We start from the raw sequence: 10,345 nt of genomic DNA, 5'->3' as shown, positions 1-10,345 counted from the left end.
CTGCACTAATTCAGATAGGCAGAGAATTTTCTCTGACTGGAATTAGAGAGATGAGGTAGATAAGGAGATGGGGAGACTGCAAGTGTCAGGAAAACTGGCCCCACCATTGCCGATGAGGAAACCACGTGGAGAGATGAGAAGGAAAGTGGCCAGTTTCTAAGAAGAAATCTTGTCCTTCTTCTTCCTCGGTCCCATGATTGAGGGACGGAATTTGGCCAGAAGCCTGCTTCAGCATGTGGGTGGATTCACTGGTGGATTCCAGTGAAAAACACTAGCCTTGCTGACACCTGGTTTTGGCCCTGAGAGACCCAAGAAGAGGACCCAGTGGAACCAGGCTAGTCTTTGAAGCTATGGAAACTGTCTGTTAATACATTTGTTTGGTTTCAGGCTGCCAATTGAATGACAATTTGTTATGCAGAGAAAGAAATATAATAGAAAAACCATTGCTGTACCCAGAAAATGAGTGAATGTGATGGTGTGTGAATTATTCCTCAATAAGACTGTTTTTTTAAAAAAAAATCTCAATAGAACAAAAATGTAAGATGTTAGTGAATGAGATGCAGTGGAGAAAGAATGCCATGGAGATGAACTGTTCCGCCCAGGAACGGATTCTGTAGTTTCTAAGAGAGGCTGAGGTGGAGTATTTGAATTCTCATATCTTCCACGTAGTTGCAGGTATAAACATGCACACATTATGCCCCAGATTGTCTGGGCACATCCTTGTAAGAGAGGCATGCATAGAGAGGCAAACAATATTCATTATGGAATCGCAGCAAAGCATCGCCTTACCTTTATGGGTCAAGGTGAAAACATTTAAGGTTGTAGAGGAAAAAAAAAAGATTCAGAAAAGTACAGTAGACTTCAGGTAATGAACAGAATATTTAAAATTTGTTACATTGTCCCCCTGACATGAGAAATGCTTGTCTGAGTGTTCAGAACTGGAGGCTCTGAGAGGGGCTGGTTTAGTACCGTCAGGAGCTGTGTCTCTCTCTAGGCCATTCCCTGAGCCACCTGCCATATGCTATTTTGAATTAAGACTTAGTAAGATACATGCTTGCATCTGAAAATATAGGCTTGTACAGTGATGAACAGAAAGATTTAACTGCTGTGGGGGAGAGAGCAAGCTGTTCTTTTAGCACCTTTAATCTGCAGATTTTCCAGTTTCTTATCTCAGAAGGGGTCAGCAGCTAAATTTGATTTTTTGTATAATTATTTTAGGTGAAGTCCAATAGCCATTTTTGTTTTAGCAAAATCTATACATGTTTTTCCTCCACAGAATGATTAAAAAGATGATATGAAGTTGTGAACATTAATGTCTTGGACTTAAAGATAATTTCTACATCATCAAGACAAAGTCTGCTTTCTTGGACTCACCTGTAACCAATATTGTCCTTTTGGTTTGGCACGACCTGGAAAATTGCAGAGAATTCCCTACATAACATTTTGTCACCCCTTTTCCACTGTTGTGCTGGAGTAGCACTCACTCCCTTATTCTTCCAATGTGGAAACCCTGTCTTAGTTTTCTGATTGTATTGGAATCCTTTTGCACTGAGCTTTAGAACAATTTGACCATGAGCTGGTTTTTGAAACATCCTTCTAAATTCATTTTTTTTTTTGAAAGATAGCCTTATAAGATCTGACTTTTCGTCAAGAGTGACCATAAAAATCAAACCACCCAAAGGACAGCAAACAGGACACCTCAAGTCTTGTCCATACTTGTCTGTGCTCTCCAGGCGATGTGGAGTGATGTCCCTCCACTGGTGTTTTATTGCAAAGATTGCAGGCTTTAAAGAAACCCAGACATAGATTAGAATCTATTTCTGTCGCTTAATAACTGGATGTTCTTTGGCAGGATAATTAACTTCTCCAGGTCTGGGTTTCTTGATCTGTGCCCTGAAGATTTACATGCAAGCCAATGAGAAAGTGTGCCAAGTTCGTAGTATTTCTCTCCACTTGTCCCCATAATGCCATTGGCATCCAAATGTGGCCTAATCTCAACTCGCATTACTTTAAACCATCTTATCATTTTACTCTCGCTCGTATTGTTTGCCCTTGCCTTTTTGGCAGGGGGGAATTTAAATTTTTAAAACCTCATCCACTGTAAACTTGACATTTTTGTAGGTGTGCCCTTCTCTGAGCTTCAGCACGTGCAGAGATTTGTGTGAAATGAGTTCCAGCACCCAAGCAGATTCCCTTGTGCTGACATTTCCTGGCCAAACCCTCCCCACCTCATTCCCTGGCAACCACTGATCTGCTCTCAGTTGTTTCCCATAGTTTTGTCTCTTGGCCTTTTGGCTGTTTTGTCTTTGAAAATGCCTCGGTTTTTGAGAATGTTATATAAATGGAATCATGCAGTTGGTAACCTTTGGAGATTGGCCTCTTTCAGTCTTCGGGGTTTCTTTGGGATTCATCTGTGCGTTGAGTGTATCGATAGCTTGTCCCTGAGGACAATGTTATTGGATTCATTAAGAGTAGGGACAAGATTGAAAGGAGGGTGTTCAGATTAACTAAGAAATGAACTCATCAAGTGTATCAAATCCTCCTGATATGAATGCAGATTTCTTCTCATTGAAACGCAAATGAGAAAATGCCAAAACATGAAGTACTGATCGATTCCTTTTTTTTTTTTTTTCCTTTGAGAGAGAGAGAGTGTGTGGGGGTGGGGGCTGGACAGGTAGGGAGGGACAGAGGGAGAGGGAGAGAGAATCTCATGCAGGATCCACACCCAGTGTGGACCCTAATGCCAGGTTCAAGCTCACAACCCTGAGATCGTAACTTGAGCCGAAATCAAGAGTCAGGACATTTAACTGACATTTAACATTTAACCCAGGTGCCCCCAAGTACTGATGAATTTCTTAGACTAAAGGACGCAAAGCCACTTGGTGTCATAACAGAAAGGAAGAGATGAGAAAGGAGAAATTCAGTGCATGTTCATCCTGGGACCCAGTTTTATGTGGCTTTTTATTATTTTTTTTTACATTAAAAATATGCATGAGGGGCGCCTGGGTGGCTCAGTGGGTTAAGCCGCTGCCTTCGGCTCGGGTCATGATCTCAGGGTCCTGGGATCGAGTCGCACATCGGGCTCTCTGCTCGGCAGGGACCTTGCTTCTCCCCCCCCCGCCCCCCCCATCTGACTCTCTGCTTACTTGTGATGATCTCTCTCTGTCAAATAAATAAATAAAATCTTTAAAAAATATATGCATGATATGTCATGGGGCAGAGTGAAGAACCAGGGTCAAGTAGGATAGCCTCACACACTGCGCATCTCGGCCAGGGCCAAGAGAAGCGGCGTGGGAGCACTGTACCCTCTTATCCTCTTCTCACTTCTCTTCCTCTTTCCTTTCTCTCCCAGCCTGAGCTGGGCAGGCTGAGTCCTGGAGGGCATCTACCCCTGGGATGAACACAGGGAGTGCAAAGGCTGGTCTAGTCTGGCTGGACTGGCCGTGTTGGGCCACGAACGTGTGTGGTCTTTCATCCCCATCTTGGTCACAGCCTCCTGTGCTCAATGCATGGCTCCCAGGGTAGAACAACAGATGGCAGTGTCTGTTCCTAACCTCCAGTCAGCCTCATGTGACCCCTCGCTGCTCTTCAAATCACTTTACCTCCCTTAAACCCCTCCTCCAACCGTAACATTTCCCCCACTTAATCCACATGTCACGCCCAGGTCCCCACTGGCCCCTGGTTTGGCATTTATTTAGTATTTACTAGTGTAGACTTGGTTTGAGGGACAACTCTTTTTTTTTTTTTTTAAACATATTAGGCTTCATGTTTATTCAACTTCACAGAAAATCCAAAAATGTGTCTGAAAATGCTTATCTATCTAAATACCAATTGTTCATTATGGTGACATAATACTATGTGGTAGGGGAAATGGACCTAAGTTAAACAAATTCTTAAATTCCTGACATTCTTCAAGTGGGCAAAAGGAAATCTGAAAAATCAAACTTACAAGTTGTAAGAAGATACAGAAAGTAATTTAACCTGTAATACCTGGAACAAGTTTTACAGCCACATTTGTAATTTACATATACAAAAAATAGAGGTGTCATTTATATGTAAATGACACCTCTATTTTTTAAAGGGCTTTATTAAGTTAAGTAAATCTTTGTTTGGTAATAATGCATAGGAAAGCATTTTTTTTTTTTTTTTAAATCAGATGAGGCTTTGGACAGTCCCATAAGAACTTTGTGTCTATTTTGGTTCAATCCCTACTCCCCCTTGTTAAGCCTTTAGGAAGTAAAATAGAGGCCCTGCAGGAACTGAGTAAAATGGCTTCACTGGTCCAGGGATCAAAGCCTTTTCTGCATCTTCCCAAGTCATTCTACTCATTTGCTCACCCAGGAGCTGATTCAGAAATGTCAGGCAACTTCTACTACAAACTTAGACCCTGGAACCTGAAGGGAAAATGAAAATCAACCTTGTCCCTGAGAAGCCCATAGTCCGGAAAGAGAGAAATCCTAACTTGATTTCTGTTATAGTCCTCACAAAATTGGGAGTAATATAGTTGCAAGCAATAGCTCTGACTCACAGCAGCCAGGGAGGCTGTTTAGTGATTTCGTGAAGAAAATGTCACTTTGCCTGTGGCCCTGACAAATGGACTCCCTGATTTAAGGGCTGCCCCCAATCAAGGAAGCTATTCTTCCAGTGAAGAGCATGGGAGAGACGTGTCCCGCCTCATTCCACGGCATGAGAACACTCTGAATCAGTCCCGGACAAAGCAGAAGTGTGAGCATTAGAGATGTTCCTGCTTACAGAGCAATAGAACAGAGCCGGGCTCCTCATGATTGTCATTACTGCGGCACGCGGATATTTCACGGACATCTTCATGAGGGAAAACCGAGTTTACCACCAAGCCCGGCAGATGCCATTTATAGTGTCTGATACATAATTACTCTTAGGTTAACGACATTTTATATGGTAGAGCATCCTTTTCTCATTAATAAAAAATAGTATTAATTGATTTCTAACTTAGAATGGGCTATTTTTATTCTAAGTCCCCAAGCCAAAATGTTTGTGCAGGGGTTGGACGTGAAGTTCTCTGCCCGCTGTATGGGCTGGATTACTTCACTCAATGTGAGATTAATCAGATCAGCTTTATCCTTGTGGTCTTCATCTGCTCATTCCTGTTCAGAAGTGCTTTTGGTAACGCCAGAGTGGAAGGGCTTTCCCATTATGTGGGGAGAGTAGAGAACTGAGTGACAGACTTCTTGGGAAGGTTCTGGAAGCCTTGATGGGGAAGAAGAAGATTTCTAAGTGGACACAGGAGAAGCAGGTATCCTCTGGGATAAGGAAACCACTCAGAGGTCAGAGCTGGGACTTAGAACCAGACAGAACTGGAGTTGTTGCCTGGCTCTCTGAGTGAGTCAAGTTATTAACTTCCCAAAGCTCAGTTTCCTCTCCTGCCAGATAGACAATTACACCTACTTGACAGGCTGATGTACAGATTAAACTAGATAATGCATCTAAAGAATTCTTGGAACACAGGGAGGGCTCAGTGGCAGGAACATATCACTGTGGGAAAGGAGGGAGGTCTGATCTTCAAGGGGACACCCTGCACGGAGGCTGGGAAGGCTGGAGGTGGGGTGCATAGGGGTCAGTATGAAGAGATAGGTCTCAGATGGAGACAAGGGACCGCAATGTGAATGACCTCAAAGGGCACCGTAGGAATCCCTTGGTCAGAGAGCCAGTGGTGACAGAGAACAGAACATCTTCGCAAGCAAAAAAGCAGGAAGCTGGGAGCCTGGAGAACTTCATGTGTTTTAACAGATTTAATTTGAACCCAAACCAATAATATGCTCAGTAGAATGTTATCTTATTTATTTGTTAAACAAGCTCAGTAGGTCTGCCACTTGGACGCTTGTTATCAGGAGTTAGCTGGATTCTCTCTGTATTTAAAACCGTAAGATTCCATTTCTTTTAAAATACTTGGTAATTTGGACTTTGTGTTAATTTCTCTCAATTAGGCCTAATTAGTGATTCTTCACCGTGCCATATGCAATGTTTTCTTAGCCTGGCAAGGTGATAAATTGCTTTAGTTTACTATTTTGTCCCAAGGCTATTTGTAAAGGAAAAAACAAGCACCCTTTTAATGAATTCAGGTCCCCTAATAAGGGCAACAATCTAAACAAATCATTAAATGGAGAAGAGAGGTGTCAGTGCACACACAATATCCCATGTTTCTTGCATTTAATGGACGTTTTGACTTACAGAGTTTGTGATTTTAATATAAAAACACATACATGAATATGAGCTGTGTATGATACACACATGTAAACATACATATATCTTACCTCCATTATCCATTACTTACTGATGAGCAATCAGAGCCCTGAGGAAGACTTGGGATGGGTGTGGCACCTGAGTGGTTAGGAGTGATCAAATGCATTGTCTCTCTTGCAGGGCTCCACAGTACAATGGAAAGCCTTGATCACATTGTATCATTCTGAATACATCCTGCATGATGCTCTCAGAGTACAGACCAGATACTAGGGGCATAACCCGGGAGGGGGTAGGGGGCTGGGTGGTATTCAATTTCAAGCCATGGATGGCAAAGGGGAGAGGTGGTGGTCAGGGTCTTAGGAAGGCTCCCCGAGACCAGATTTGTGTTGGTCCTGAAAGATTGGTGGGTTGGTATTCTCTAACTCAATACCAAAGGAAAATTCAGTTTTTACTTTTCTCTTAATAACCATCCTTCTTATTAAATAAGAAGCAGTATACACTTATTAGAAAATCTGGAAAGTCTGAAAAAGCAGGAAAAGATGATCCAGAGACAAATACAGTTATTCCAAAAATGCTGAGCGATATTGTTCCTTCTGGATTCGTGTTTACGTGTCTGTGCCAAGCAATGAACAGGGGTGGCCAAACCATCTGTCAACACTTATAGGTGACCCCCAGAAGGAAGGTTGCCCCGCAGACACCACATGAACCTGAAAAGCCCATCCAACTGATTTCAAACTTCTGGCCTGAGAACCATAAGATGATTATATTTGTGTTGTGTCAAAGCCACTGAGTTGGTCACACTTGGTTGCAGCAGCCACAGGAAACTCACGTGAGTCCTGAAAAATCTCCAGGGTTCAGTTAATTAGTCAAATGTTTCAAAGTGCAAAGTGTAAAATGCATTGTACTGCGTCTAATAATCCGGAGACTCTGTAGAAGAAGTACTTGAGCAGAGATGAAATGCTGGGAGGGTAGAGCTGAACGGAGGGTGTTGAAGAAGCAGAGGGCTAGGGAGAGGGAACTGCTGGCGGCTCCTGGCGGCTCCCAGTTCCCTGAGGTCCGCGGCGCTGCAGTCCGCCTGGAATCAGCATAGAGGGGCTTCGGTAAAATGCAGGTGCTGCTGTGTTATGTGCGAGACAGGGTCGGATACGCTGAATTCCTATATTTTATTGATAAATGTTAAGATCTGATAGGACCGCCTGGTACAGTCAGAACTTCATATAGAGAATTTCTTATCCGCCCTTTTTTTTGGCTAAAGAATCATTTACGGTAGTCAATTCTGTACTGTGTACTCAACTTGGAAACTGCATTTCCTTACCTAACATTACATTATAAGCATTTCCTTTATATAACCATTTCCAATAATGATTTGAGTGAACTATTCAGACAATGTGCACATGAATATCATTATTCTGCTACTGTTGAGCCTTTTTGAATCCTAATTTTTATTGTTATAGATGTTATTGCTCTGAATATTATGGTAGGCAAAATATACATACACAGAGAGAGCCGATGATTTCTTGGAATTTGAAACTGTGAGACTTTTAAAGCAAACGGTCTGAACATTTTCAGATGACCAATTTACTTTTCAGAAATGTATTAATTCATATCCTGCAAGTGTTGGACAACATATCTTTTTTCAGAGGAGCTGTAAAGTCCAGTTGTTGAAGTTGTGGACTGGATGTAAAAACAACAGGGGTGCAGCGGCAATTCTAGAAGGGAGGGATTAAACGTTAGTAAACAAGGAGGAGAAGAAATGCCTGGGTCAGTCTGAGATTGGCTTAGGAGCAGCCCCCTTACAGGAAATCTCCAGGGTCTTACTGAGCTGGGCGGGGGGTGGGGGGGTGGGGGGGTGGGAAGAAGACTTCTCTTAATCTGTATTTGTCAGATGCACAGGGTTTTCACTACAGTGTATGTAAGAGATCAATAAACATCATAACATTCTCTAATGATTGATGCATTCGTACTTTCCAGGAGATGATGTTTAACTATTTATTATTTTTGTCCCATATGGCTTGGGTGAGTTCTGACGGTGGTTTGGATTGGAGAATTAAACGTCTCCAAACCCCAGGTTGCTTCCAGGTCACTGTGGTGAGCAGCTGCCAGGCCCGCAGACACTTAGGGGAGCTCGGGGAGGGAGATGGCCTCAGCAGTGGCGCATACAGGAAACATGTAAATATGAGTAAGTATGTACAAGCATACAAAGTGCTGAGATGAGGACTGCATGCTATGGTTTTGATAACAGGAGCATTTAACTTTGGGGAGAAATCTTCAAAGAAGCAAAGCTCAAGCTGGTGCAGGACTGAAGGGTGGAAGGCAGCCAGCTAGAGGGAGTGGAGGGAATTACAGCACCTGGCAGGTTCAGAGGGCTGGGGAGAGCCTCTCCTAAAATGTCCTGAATATTTAGGTGCAGAAAAGGATTAAAAATGAGCTTTGAAGATAGCAAATAAGGGGCGCCTGGGTAGCTCATTTGGTTAATGGCTGCCTTAGGTTCAGATCATGATCCCAGTGTCCTGGGATCGAGCCCCACATGGGGGCTCCCTGCTTGGCGGGTGTTCTGCTTCTCCTTCTCCATCTGGTGCTTCGCCTGCTTGTGCTCTTTCTCTCTGTGTGTCATATTAAAAAAAAATTATTTACTTATTTGTCAGACAGAGATCACAGTAGGCAGAGAGAGAGGCAGAAAGAGAGGGGGATGCAGGCTCCCTGCTGAGCAGAGATGCGGGGCTCTATCCCAGGACCCTGAGATCATGATCTTAGCTGAAGGCAGAGACTTAACCCACTGAGCCATCCAGGTGCACCAATAAATAAAATCTTAAAAAAAAAAGAAAGAAGAAAATAGCAAATGAGCACGAGGAAACAGGCTTCAAGACAGAATTATTAGCACCATGCACACATCCAAAGGTAAAAATCCTGTTTTGCAAATAATTGGAGTCCTTTTCTTCTCCTTTCTATTTATTTATCCCTCATCACACAGCATGCACAAGAACACATAATTACACTCTTTTATAGAAAGGGAACATAGATGGGGGAGCATATTTGAAATCAGGAACAGCTAGAGTACAAGCTCTACCTTCATGTGCTGACCTCACAATTCAGTAGACTCCAGACTCCAGCTAGGAGTGTCAAAGAATTCTAGGGATGCCTGGTTGGCTCAGGCAGTTAAGCGTCTGCCTTTGGCTTAGTTCATGATCCCAGGGTTTGGGGATCAAGTCCCTCATCAGGCTCCTTGCTCAGTGGGAAGCCTGCTTTTCTTTCTGCCTACCCCTCCCCCTGCTTGTATGGATGTGTTCTCTCTCTCCTTCTCCCTCTCTGACAAATAAATCTTTAAAAGAGAGAGAGAGAGAGAGAAAGAGAGGGAGAATTCTAATGACATGGGGAAGCAGGAGAGGCAAAAGTAATTGGTCCAAAACCAAAAGTCTAAGTAAAGTATAATTTGTCACAATAGCTAGTAATAAGACAGGCTTCGTTTACATTCCAAGTGCTGCCTTGGGCTGCAATTCTGTTTATACCTCTCATTAAAACATCTCTGCTGCTTGAAATCCTGAGTCAAAGACTCTAAAATCTAACTGTGGAGTCCAGATCTGACCCTTAACAATGAAATGCACATCAGAGACTTGAGGTGTGGAATAGAAAGTTGTAGGTTCAGGAATATTTTCCCATATGTCTGTACTATATACACCCTACTCTGATGCTTCTCCTGATTTTTGAATCACTGTAGAGCCATTCAGAAAGTAGAAAATGACAGGATTTTGCAAATCCTTCCACAAGTCTCTTTAGTTGCTATGGCAAAACTTTGCCAAACGGTTCATAAGCAAAAAAGAATGATTTAGCTAACAAGGGACTTCAGGCCCAAGCAAACAGTACTCCGGAATGGTGAAATGAATGGTCTAATCACTTGATTTGCAGGATGTTTGAGATGTAAACAGGCGCTGTGATAGAGCAGCTTTCAAAGTGTAAAATATAGATTCATGTGTGGCTTGTTATATATCACAAATGAAAATGTTTTTCTAACAACTGAAATGTCATTTAAAAGTATAGTTGTTTTTTTTTTAATTGGAAAAGAGATGGAAGAAAATATATCAAACAAAGGTAATATATCACACACATTAAAATGTATGAATGTTAAATA

The sequence above is a fragment of the Mustela putorius genome, unplaced genomic scaffold (genome assembly GCF_011764305.1).
Source record: "Mustela putorius furo isolate JIRA1106 unplaced genomic scaffold, ASM1176430v1.1 tig00000224_pilon_pilon_pilon, whole genome shotgun sequence".
NCBI classification, from domain to species: domain Eukaryota; kingdom Metazoa; phylum Chordata; class Mammalia; order Carnivora; family Mustelidae; genus Mustela; species Mustela putorius.
Note: the sequence above shows the minus strand (reverse complement) of the source record.